Raw genomic sequence first — 12,723 nt, 5'->3', positions numbered from 1 at the left:
GCTGAAAATGATCGCTTTTCTTAACCGATTCTGCTATGTGTCTCAAATCTACTTTGAGAAGATATTTTTAGAGTATTATTTCTAAATGACAATACAGGAAGAAGGTCGCACATGTTTTCTGTCAATTCCTCCTGCTTACAATGTGGTACACTATGTAAACTTATAGAACTATAGACTGATGGCCCCAAAGAAAGTGATTGCAAAATATAATAACCTATTCATGACCACATGCAGTCCTGAAAACTTTTTTGGTGCCCCCCCCCAAATATTTTGTGAATGTCATTTAATTTCAACAATATCAATATTGAAAATCAGCAGCACAATTGCCATTTGTTTCCTGAAAACTATACTATAAGATTGAGAATAGACCTAATACCCACAATGCCCCATTTGAAAGCCGTCATCTTTGGCTACTTAGTTTTCTTGCCAAGCATTGACCCACTGCTGCTTTCATAGTCTCCAAAACATTAGGCATAGAATCAGTAAACAAATTGGTAAAGTTGGTTTTAACCAACGGTTTTGAGTCATCCATGGTAACTGCTAAGCCAATGAGTAGCCTCCCCCCATCTTTATAGGGTTCCATGTTCAATATAAAATCATGTAAAGTAATGGCTTGTGGAGAGGCATGGATTTTCAGTGTTGTTCTGATTAGTACATTAGTTTTTCACTTCTCTCAGGGCCTTTGGTCAAAATGATTTTTGAGCGCAAGCAAGCACAAACAGTACCCGCCGGATCTACAGTTTAACTTCCTACAATATAGGAGCATAAAAAAGATGATGTTTTCAAAGGGGTGTTACTAGTAAATAACAAATGTAATAGTTCGTTTATTAAAAAGTATTGAGTGACTATACTATGTCAAGATGGAGTAAAATATTGCACTGTTCAATACAGTGAGGATGTTCCAGTGCTGTATTATTTTAAAAGACTAGAATGTGCTTCATTTTTGGTGAAACAGCAAAGATAAATGGCTGCTATAAAATCACTTCCTACTGTTATTCTGCAGGTACCTATTATTGTCTTGCTTCACAAATCACACTAAATCAGAAGCTCTGGATGTGTGTAATTTTTTAAACAACCAAAATCATGCAAACCACATTATGGCTTAGTGCAATGTAAGCTTGGATTGTGTTGAAAAGTCTTATTCCTCAAATATTTGCACAATTAACTTTGTTGAAGCTAAACATCCTATTTGAATAAAAGGAGCTTTATATGGCTAAAAATACATTGCTCACCTTAAAATACTGTTGCATTCATCTACTTCTCCAAGTGCGGAGAAGTTCCATGACTTCAGCATATGCTGTGGTTTGCTTTCCCTCAGAGCAGCCATTGGAAATATATGGTGCTCCTGAAAATATGGTTCTTTGTTTAATCTGAGCTTTACTTACCAATATACAGATCGAGCAAAGGAGGAAATAGAAATTAAAAGATTTACTTTCTGCTTAAACTGAAACTCCCTTAAATTTTCTTTGCATTGATAACCATAGTTACATGGTTAAATAATATATAGAACTGGCAAGTACCTATTGTGAGAATAGCCCACTTTCAATCCTCTTGGGAGATAGTCTCAGACATTTAATTCTGTCTGATTGAGGCACGGTTGAAGATCATGTTGCAAAGGCAGGAAGTTCACCCAGATGCTTCCCTTTTTATAGTAAGAATAGTATTTGTGTCTTTTAAAAACCGAAACAAAAGCTGTGTCCTGGGGAGTAGGTAAAGGTAGGTAAAGTAGTTAGGCAACACCCCTGAGCCTCTGAAAAAATGGTTGTAATATATTTTTAAAAATGAAGAAGGAAGAAAGGGGAAGACTTTTGCTTCAGGTAATCTATTTACCTTTGAGGAGTAAGTAGCTATGTGTCACTATTTTTATTTTGATTGTTATGTGTTTTTTAAATTTTTTAGTTTACTTTGTTGTCTCTGATGTTTATTTTTTCTATGCTAGTTCAGTGATTTTATACCAATGCCATCTTATAGTCTATTCAGAGCTTTACATTTTTGTGCATTTCCTGTGATTTTTATACTGATGTTCATTACAATATTGCCTATGATTTTTATATTCTCTACTTTTATCTCCTGTATCATTGATTGTTTTGCAAGTGACCACTTAAACTTAAAAAATAAATGATTGCCTTTTCTCTTGTCTGATTTTTTTTTATTAAAGCTTGATTCTGTTTGTCCCTTGTGAGATTGGCCTCTTTTCTCACACTGGAGGAAGAAGAGGAGGAGCTGAGTTCCCTAGTCACATGCTTAACTTAAGGATCAGGAGGTAGATACATATTCTCTTTTTTGTGTCTTCCTTTTATTTGAGAGAAAAGCACATGGTAAAGTTAGTAGGGAGCATGTCAGATAAAGCCATCTCCCCAGATGATAGATGGTGTCACTAAGAATTACTAAATATTTTACTAAGCTAGGAATGTAGGTATGGTATGTAGATTCAGAGCTTTTTTTTTTTTTTTTGAAAAAGGAGATTTCATACTTCTACTTATTTACCTTGTTGGCTCAATCTTACTACTATGTGATTAGCAGAAATTTTTATCACAGCACTATATAATGGTGTGACTAGATTCTTTTAGAACAGGATATGTACTTAAGGTTACAAGGATGGGGCAGGCACAGAGAAACCCCAGAAAGTAAAGGCTTTTATGCTTCTTTAATTTTACTATTATATATAACAAAATTATTTACAGTAGGTATTTACAATTATTTACAAATATGTGGATTCTACTCAGTATCTGATCCTTGTTCTCTCTTCTGGAAACTATTCTTCTCCTAAATGCTTAACATCTTCCTTCTTCATTTCATCTCCTTCCCTTGTTTTGGAGATTATCAGGAGAGGGTAAAGAAAGGACTATGCTGATTTATGGATAAGAGTGCTCAGCTTTGATCTTCTCCTTTCCTTGGATCTTCTCAACCAATTATTGTTCGCATCTCATCTGTTGGGGGTAGAACCTCCCTTGGAAGACTTCAGTTCAGTGGTGGGTTCCTCCCCATTCGGCCTGGTTTTCCCGAGCCGGTAGCGGTGACGATATGATGTCACCGAACTGGTCCTCCCCCCCTGCCCCCACACCCCTTATCCCCCATGTTATTCTTACCTTTTATTTGGCCCCACCCCCAATCTATTGCTGCCTCCTGAGTCCCAGCTGATGGCTAGAGGGAAAAAAACTGTTTAAACTCTTGCCGCGGGGCTTCAAAGGGCCGCCCTACAGCTGATCAGTGTTAAAAGAAAACAAATGAGTAGACCAGTGCCTGAAAAAATACATGAGTAGATCAGTGCCTACAAAAATAAATGGGTAGACCAGTGCCTGCAAAAATACATGAGTAAATCAATGCCTGCAAAAATACATGAGTAGATCAGTGCCTGCAAAAATAAATGGGTAGACCAGTGCCTGCAAAAATACATGAGTAGATCAGTGCCTGCAAAAATACATGAGTAGACCAGTGCCTGCAAAAAATAAATGGGTAGATCAGTACAGCTCTGCAAGCAGTTAAAAGCCTGATAGACCAGTACCTCTGCTAAATCCTAAATAATTGTCACATGACCATCAAGCCACGCCCACAAAATAAGCCACGCCCACAGAGCTGGTAGTAAAAAATTTTAGAACCCACCCCTGCTTCAGTTCTTACTTGGAGCTTCCCATTTTGGACCTTGGATAAACATTCTGTCTCTCTGAGACTTCATTTCCTTTTTTCGAGGGAAGTCACTTGTTGACTTTTCTTCTCCCTTTCCAACCCAGGAACCAATAGATAAAGAAGATGGGATTTGACCATTTAATGCAAAAGACACGCATTCACACACTAGCATCAACTTTAGCCTTCAGCAACTGAGGAAGTAAGTGTCTCCCTCAGGGCTCTAGTCCCAGCCTTCTATAGAAGCAGTAGTGAGTTTCAATTTTCTTCGCTACTGGTTTGCTATTGGGAGCGCGTGGTGCTTCTGCACATGCGCAGAGAGTTTTTGATGGTGTCTGGGCGGGTGGGCAGCGCCTCCTGCCGCCGCCGCTACAAATTCTCCCAAACCGGTGCGAACCGGTACCAACCCACCACTGTATAGAAGGCTGTCCAACAGAATGTTCTCTCTGTTTGACTCACAAGAACCCTGGCTAGCAATCAGGTCAGCTCATCAGCCCTCCTGACAGCAGGCCTACAGTTCAAGACCAAAATTGAGAGTCTTCTCCCTTTTTTCTCTTTTCTTTTTCTGAATTAAAGCAGCAAAATAACAGCCATTCTGGGCCATTAAAAGCTATATGTCAGCCTTGGAAGCCATATTAGGCCGGAAGCTCCAATGCTGCCACCTTCTTGTGTGTGGGAAAGTAGGAGGGGGGATTAAGGAGAGGGGTTGTTAGTAGACATAATAGCATTCTTCCTGTCGGTCAAGGTCAGGGCGATCCAGCATCTGGAGAAGGAATGGTCAGGGGGCTGGATTGAGATGGAACGAACGTTGATTGGAGCATGTGACCGACTGGGGGGAAAAGGGGATGATTTTGGGATCTTTGACTTACTGAAGGAAAACCCGGGCTTTTCAGATTCGGGTTTTCCCAGATGTGCCAGTTTGCCTATTCTAGTAAATTTCTACTTGGAAAATGTTTCCTTCCGCGTCTTTACTTGGAGTTGGGGTTTTTCTGGTATACTGACACTATATGCTACACACTATCATACCATAATCACAGAGATGTATTGCACAACTCATAAAAAAAATATTTCCAGCAAGTTATATGAAATAATGAGTTAAGTTCTTGCACATCTTTTCAGTGGGATGTGTTTGGAGTTTTTGCACTATTGATAGCTTGAATGGAGATTATTTGACTTGCCTGCAATTGTTTCTGAAAGACTTAGGTCTGTCACATACCTGGTTTTGTTGAATTCATTGTTTCTGACATACAGTTTGAAAAAAAGCTGCAAAAGTCAAAGGTGAATTACTTAGCAAGATGACAGCTCTAATTATGAATATTTAGAGACTGTTTAAATGTGTTCCTTTTTAATTACATCATTTTCTACTAATGTTTCACTGAAGTCATTTGTCTCATTTTTCAAACAAAAGTTTCTTCAAAGAAAAGTCTTCACATAGAATTAAAAAATCTTTAAAAAATTATTTTCGTGCTGCCTGACTCTGAAATGATTCTGGATGGCTCACAGTATAGTAAAAAGCAAGGCAAAAGCACCACACAAAATAGATAAAGAAGATGGGATTTGACCATTTAATGCAGTGTTTCTCAACCTTGGAAGCTTGAAGATGGGTGGACTTCAACTCCCAGAATCCCCCAGCCAACAGCACTGGCTGGGGGATTCTGGGAGTTGAAATCCACCCATCTTCAAGCTTCCAAGGTTGAGAAACACTGAATTAATGCAAAAGAAACAGGTTTAACCATCACTTTAACCTAAGACCTTAAAGAATCCCCAGGCCTTCCAGGCCTTCCAAAACGCCATTAGGATGAGAGCCACATAGATCTCAGGAAGGATCCCATTGTAGAGACCAAGTGCTGCAGCAGAAAACATGCCTCCTAGATCGATGGCGCTGTTTAATGTAAGGGACTTGGAGCACGTACCAGCTGGGTAGAAACTATGGAAATTTGTCATATAATGCTAGCATTTTAATTGCAATCAGTGCAGGCCACAAAGCAGAAGTGTCATGTGAGCATATTGAGGCATGCCCAGCACAACATGTTGAATCATTTGAAGCTTCTGGGTGGTCTTCAAAGACAAGTCCATGTAGAGCATGTTACAATGGTCAAGCTATTATGTGACTAGAGTTTGGTGACTGACTGATGCTCTATAGATAGATATATTGTTCGTCCCTGGTAGAGGAGGAAAAATCTTTCAGCGAATTCAGAAGATTTACAAGAATATTATCCTCAAACCTTTGTTTTCTGAACGTTTTCCCATCCTTTCTGGCATAAAACATATCTGTGTGTCTAATGAGAATGATTACTGTTTATCACTTTTTGATGTTGAGCTTTCCCTTTTACCTTTAACACTATTTCTGTATCTGTTCTCTAGTATTGTTGTCTATTTGGTGTTAGTTAATCATAAAAATATAGTGATGATTGTGCTTCAAAAGAACAGAAGAGATTGTTTAATGTTAATTTCCTTAAAATCCTTCACACTTGAATTCCAGATGCTACCAGATCTGCTCATTTTTACTTCTGATACAAATAGCACCCTACTCTACAAAATGTGTAAATTCTAATAAAATATTCATCTTTTCAAATCTTAATATTTTGGCATCTTTTAAGGCAACCTTCCCTCATATATGAAACACCATGATTCTAAATTCAAACTTATTCTCTTTCCAGCAAAAGGATGTCTCCTTAAATTTGACAGAATAGTTAACTTTTGCTAGCTGAAATTGTAATAGCTTGAAGCAAAGCTACCGTATGTTGCCCAGGACAATTTAAATCAGCCCACCATATAGTTTTCTTTCCTTTAAAGTTTAAAAAAGATAAAAAATAAATTGATCCTGTGACCTTTTCTTAATGTTTCTCCTCAGCATATGAAAATATTATGCTCTTGCAAGGATTTTTTTATTTTTATTTCATAAGGTTTTATTTACTGTAATGCTGCTGTGTTGCATTCTTGGCAAAATAAGAGATTTGGCAAAGTATTGTTGATGGCCTTGGGTAAAAGGGAAACCAAACCAGAGCGATGGAGGCAATTCATCCGAAAATAAACTTTTCTCTTTCAGGACTAGTACAAGATTGGTATCAAAGGCATTTTCAGTAGAGTAACTGCCTCTTTGCATCTTTGAAAATAAGGTGAGAAGCAGAAGAATGTCAGTTTTATGAAGTGCAGGCAACAAACAGCCCAATCTTGACAGAATCTGTGATCACAGAACACTCCAAATTTTGGATGCTGAACATGAGGATAGCAAGTCCATTTCTCTCTGCAGTTTGAGTGCTCATGGTTCAGTCAAATGCAGGAGGAGGATTTAAAAATTGTGATAACCTTAGTAAGAATAATGAAGTCAAATCATTGAAATGGAAAACAGATAGTCAGACTTAGTTCAATCCAATGTAGTTATGGTCAAAGTTATGAGAGGATAAAAACAAAATAGGGAGTTTTCTATTTCCTTGCCTTGCCCTTTTTCATTCTGAGATTATATATTAGAATGGTATCTTTTCCAATTTGGTCTTTTAGCAACTCTTGCACCTGGATTTTTCTGTGCTGCTAATTTAAATGTCACACTAGAATATCACAGATTTCTTTCAATAGAATTTGAATCTATTTATAGATAAGTTTTTACTCTTTAACTAGTCCTGAACTTGGATGAACTTGGCAAAAAGGAAACCGAGTGGCAAAATTTGAATGGCACTTCTGTTTCAAATTATTTTGTGCATTCCTTTGTATGTTATTTGAGAAATTTCTGCATATATTCATGATAAATTTTTATGTGAAGTGAAGAGAGAAAAAAAATATACTGCAATTTTTGTTTCACGTAGGCTTACTTCAGCCTTTATAAGAAAGTTATGCTTAGAATTTAAATTAGTTTAAAAGTGCCTCCTGTTTTTATAATAGTGTAGAATTTCCACTGTGTTTTCCTTCATGAAGATGGTCTCAAAATAATTAGGATATTATAGGTTATCCAAAGCTTCAGTAGATGTGTAGGAGGTGTCAACTAAACACTGGCTACATTTTGATATTAAATTTAGATAATATGAATCATCAACTATTACAATCTCTTTTTAAAAAATTATATTTAGGGTAAAGTTTGCAATGTACCTATAGTGTATCTCTGTGTAGAAAACAAAAAGTATATTAATTGCTTTCCTAGAATATTCCTATGATAAAATATTTTGTTGTTTGAACATTTGTCTAATTAACTGATCTCTTATTGACTGGGATGTATTGGATAAAGCATACAATTAAAAATGCTTCAACTCCGTTTTGAGACATAGAATGCTACATTGCTCTTGTTTATGTCTTGCTCAACTGGCTACTGTTTGTTATCATTTATGTTTTGCCTGGCACTACTTGCATCTGGAGGCAGCTGTGTAATACTATTGCCAGAGTGAGACTGATCAAAAGGACAACTGGAAACTGTCTTTCTCTTTTATTTTCTGTTCTTGCGCTGCTAATTATTGATTTTGTAAGAGCAGACAAGCAGCTCCAGGAAACTCCATCCTTTGATTTGCAAAGTTTCTGCTAAATATTTGAGTGGCTTATCCATTTTTCCAGTAGGACCTGCTTGGTATTCCCTCCAGGATTTGTGGAATTTGGAAGACAAATTCTCCAACTGAGAAGAGTAAATCCCATGGTCATATAACTGCACTATGTAGACTTCATTTGTAAAAACTTTGCTTTTACAAAAGCAAGTAAAGTATTTATGTACTACATGTAGAAAAATTTATGTGGCAGTTTATAAGAAAAAGGTAAAATACAAAAATTAAAGTAAAACAATATGAATTGCAGTACAGAAGCATTCAGTGGAATGAATGCTGTTTCTTTTTTAATGTAAAATTATCCAGCTAAAAGCAATAAATTCAAAATAAAATCAGGTCAGGTATAAGCTTGCACAAAGGTTATAGTAAGTCAGATCATACTTGTGAATGATATGTGGAAGACCAAGGACTGGGTTGGGGCATTTGTTCTGGCCCTCCTAGATCTCTCAGTAGTGTTTGATACCATCAACCATAGTATCCTTCTGGCCCTTGGGGTCACTGTGGTTTTCCTCCTTCTTCTATGGCAAGTTCCATTCAGTGGGATTTGGAGCAAGAGGCTCCTGCAATAAGGGCTGCCTCAGGGCTTCTGGGCATTTATATCTCGGAGGACCTCTCATGGACTATGAATGCTAACATGCTTGTGAAGAAGGCACAGAAGAGGCTGTACTTCCTGAGAATGCTCAGGAAGATAAATCTATCTCAGCATATATTTCTGTCCTATTATTGCAGCACTATTGAGAGTGTCCTGACATACGGCATTCTTGCATGGTATGGGAGCAGCTCTGTAGCGGACAAAAAAAGCTCTACAGAGAACCATTAAAACTGCCCAGAATATCATCGGACTCCAGCTACCAGCCCTGGACGACATCTTCGAATCTCGCTGTTTGAGAAAGTTGCATAACATTTTCAGAGACTCTTCTCATCCTGCTTACAATCTTTTTGGACTGTTGCCTTCTGGCAGAAGATACAGAACAATTAAAACTCGGACCACACGTTTTCTGAATAGTTTTTATCCCAGAGCTATAATTGCATTCAACAATGAACTAAAGGGCCACCATCAGTGAGCTGTTGGACAGTATTACTTGGTCTGTTGTGTGGATGTTTGGGTGGTTTATGGGTGGGGAATTGTGGTGGGAGTGTGTTTGGAGATTATTATGTGTGTTGGACCTGGTCTTTGGGTGTTAAGTGAATTTTGTTGTATGAGTATACTGTATACGTACAATGACAATAAAGTTATTTATTTATTTATTTATTTATTTATTTATTTACTTACTTACTTACTTACTTACTTACTTACTTACTTACTTATTTTGCCCCTTCTGTTTAACATTTAAGTGCTGGGAGAGGTCCTTCAACAGCAGCAGCAGCAGTATGCTTCAATGCAACTTGGTAACATTACAAGTGTTCTGCACATGCAGTGCGATGGCATTTTGATAGGAACTTCAGACTCATTACTGAAACTCACATTGGCATCATTCCAAACAAATGTAAACCCTAGTTTACATTGAATAATGCAGCTTATTTATATGTTTGCTAGTGCTTTGGATGTTAGCATGTGTTATCAATCAGTCTGTACTTCGTGGTTGAGAATGCAGCAGAACTACTGTGACTTTTTAATGTCTCTGTTCATCTGTGTAGCAATATAAAGCAAGGGATTTCTCCTTGGCTTCAAGGGTTGAAGCAACTATTTTATGCCCTCGTAACTTTGTTTAGTGCTGAGGAGGAAAACGGGTAAACTTTACAAGATGTAAACCTTCTATACACAAATGATCGCAGGTTAGTATAGGTTCTAATATATAGCTAGGGGGTTGTTTTGTCTCAGAACAAATGGTTAGGCAATGGTTAGGTTATAATACCATTCTGCTCTTTTTCCCTGGCATATTAAATTACAGGTAGCCCTTGGGTTACCATGGTAATTGGAACTGTCACTAAATGATGTAGTCGTAAAACATGGTGTCATGTGAATACATTACTTAGCAATGGCAATCCCAGCTGTCCATTCATTAATGGAATCCTATTCAGTTACTAGGTGAGAACTTTCCTCAATCCAAACTATTCCTGGCTTGGTCCCTTCCATCCCTGAGCCTTGGTAAGATGAAGGACTGCCTCTTCTTCTTCTTTTTTTTTTTTGAATTTTTTAAAATTTATTTTTAAACATAAAACATAAAACACATCTTTTTAGAGCAAGGGTTGGATCCGGTATAAAAAAAGTATAAGTTCCAAATTTCATCCATTAACATCTTAAAGAAAAGAAAGAAAAAAAGAACAAATCTAAATCCAATTTTTATCATTCCATCTGACATCTTATTCTAGCATTTAACATTCTACTATGTAATCACCCCAAATCTTAAACTCCAAATCTATACAGCTTTTTATAATATTCATTTATCATTTTAACAATCAGTATTTCATATATTTTCCTTACTTCAAAGACCCAAATCAAATCAAGTTTCTTTTGAATCACATCTAATAACCAACATAGAATATTTTACTCCTCTCTTAAAAACATTTCAAAAGCAATTCACTTTAAAATTTATTCCACATTTCCACCTATAATTTTTTATACCCAAAATATTTTGCTTTTGCTAATTACAAGCTTCTTCTCCATTACAGCTAATTCTGATGTTTAAATGGTTCATAACTTATATAGCTATTCCCCAACGATATTTTCCTCCACTTCTATCAATTTGGCTGTAACTGTTTTCAGAAATATCTCCTTCACTCCTCCTAGGTTTATTTTTGGCTGGATTGCAGCTTGGTTAGCTGGTTTCCAGGGATGTTTTCCTCCACTCCTAGCCTTATTTATTAGCTGGATCACAGTTTGGTTTCAACCGCTTTTGTCCTCCAGGAAGGACTGCCTCTTCTTCAACTCCCAACACCTCCTGTCTCTCGTCCATCTCTGTCCTTTTGGCCTCCCTGCACTCTGCTGCTTCTGCCAGCCTGCTGCCCTGTACTCTGCTAGCTTTGTCAACCTGGGCCTGTTGCCCTGCACTGTGCTATCCTTGTGCAGCACTGTCTCTGTGCTGGGCCTACCACTTCCAGATGACTGCACCATCTTCTTCCTCCCACTGCTAACAAACTGCAGCTAGCCTGGTCCTTTGTGGGGTATCTGCTGCCCATGTAAGGCCATCTTCCCATCGCCATGTGCACCCTTGTCCAAATTGCATGTGGCCTTGCGCAAGGCTTTCAAATTGCACGCAGCATTGCCCAAATCATGTGCGGCCTTAATATGAAGCTTTCAGATTGGACAATAGCACAATTTGGTTAAGGGCATGTTCTGTTTGGAGAAGGGCATGCATGACCAGCAGCTACTTTGTGAAGGGCCAGGCCAGGGGTGCCTTGGCAGCAGAAGGAGGAAGACAATGAAGGTCAGCTGCGGGCAGCAGCTACTGGAGCACAGGATGGCAGAGCTGGCAGAGCCAGCTTGGGCAATGGAGGGCAGGGTTGTAAGAGTTGGGGAGGAGGTAAATGAGTGGGCTGCCAAGTGTTGGAATTTTGATCATGTGGCTGCTGCAACAGCTGTCACTCTGGGGCCTGGGCATAACTACTATTTGTTCAGTGTCACTGTAATTTTGAATAGTCACTGAATGAATGGTTGTTAAGTTAGGACTACCTGTATAATCAATAGCTCCACTATGAAATGCAGCTTTCAACATTAATGTCCTAGTGTTAGTATTGGAGTTTCACAAATAAAGCATGAATTATAACATGCTATAGAATCATCTCTTTATAGGGAACTCTGGATGTTTTCTTTATGTTAATAGTATCATTTGTTTATAGACAAACAGACCTATTCTGTTATTTCTTTTCACTGTACAGAGTATAAGAGTAAGAAATAGCAATCCAAATAAATTAAGGCATGAACTAAGAGAAAATAAAATGGAACATGGCTAAATATTTACACTAATACTTTCAATATATGTGTCTATATCTTTCTATGCTTGCAAGCAATCCTTACTTCCCTGTGCCTTTGTTCCTTTTGGTTCTTTAAACTATTCACTTCTTTCTTTTTGAAGATCTTATCAATTCCATCCAACCATGACCTTCTTCTTGTCTTTCCCTTCCTCTTAATCATTGGAATCTGCCAGATGCTATGAGTACATCATAAATGTCATAATTTTATCATGCCAATGATGCATCCTTGGCATCGATTTGCATAATTTACACAAGCTGCATCATGATGTAAATGACATACAGTACTTAATTTGCAGGATGACATACATGACAACACTTCCCACTTGCTTTTTTGCAGATGCACATGTTGTCCATCATTCATTCCTTCATCATATATTTGTTCTGCAATTCAGTCCTTATTAGTTCTCTTTATATGATCAGACCACTTCAATGTACTACTATCACACCAGTCACTTTTGTATTCAAATCAACATTCATTTGGTACATATCTATTCTTAATTTTATTGCTTCTTATTTTATCACATTTACATCCTAAAAACCCTGCAGTAAATTTATTTTTCTCTTTCCTGATATACCCAACTTGCATGTAGTAAACAGAAGAACTCTCTTCTTTCAAGAAACATTCATTCCTTTCAGCAGTTAGTATACTTACTACCCATTA

General features: G+C 37.6%; 1 long non-coding RNA gene across 6 annotated transcripts in view; it reads left to right on the top strand.

Moving 5' to 3' along the window:
* The window catches only part of LOC117672853 (uncharacterized), a 54,192-nt gene that overhangs the window by 19,708 nt on the left and 21,761 nt on the right, over positions 1 to 12,723 (top strand). For all 6 annotated transcript variants that reach the window (XR_009620155.2, XR_004593396.3, XR_004593397.3 and 3 more), the window contains one exon: positions 2,159 to 2,263. This is a non-coding gene — a long non-coding RNA (uncharacterized LOC117672853). The remainder of the gene's footprint in view (positions 1 to 2,158; positions 2,264 to 12,723) is intronic.

Source organism: Pantherophis guttatus, chromosome 3 (genome assembly GCF_059756535.1).
Source record: "Pantherophis guttatus breed Tessera chromosome 3, ASM5975653v1, whole genome shotgun sequence".
Classification (NCBI taxonomy): domain Eukaryota; kingdom Metazoa; phylum Chordata; class Lepidosauria; order Squamata; family Colubridae; genus Pantherophis; species Pantherophis guttatus.
Note: the sequence above shows the minus strand (reverse complement) of the source record. Positions and strands in the feature narration are given on the sequence as shown.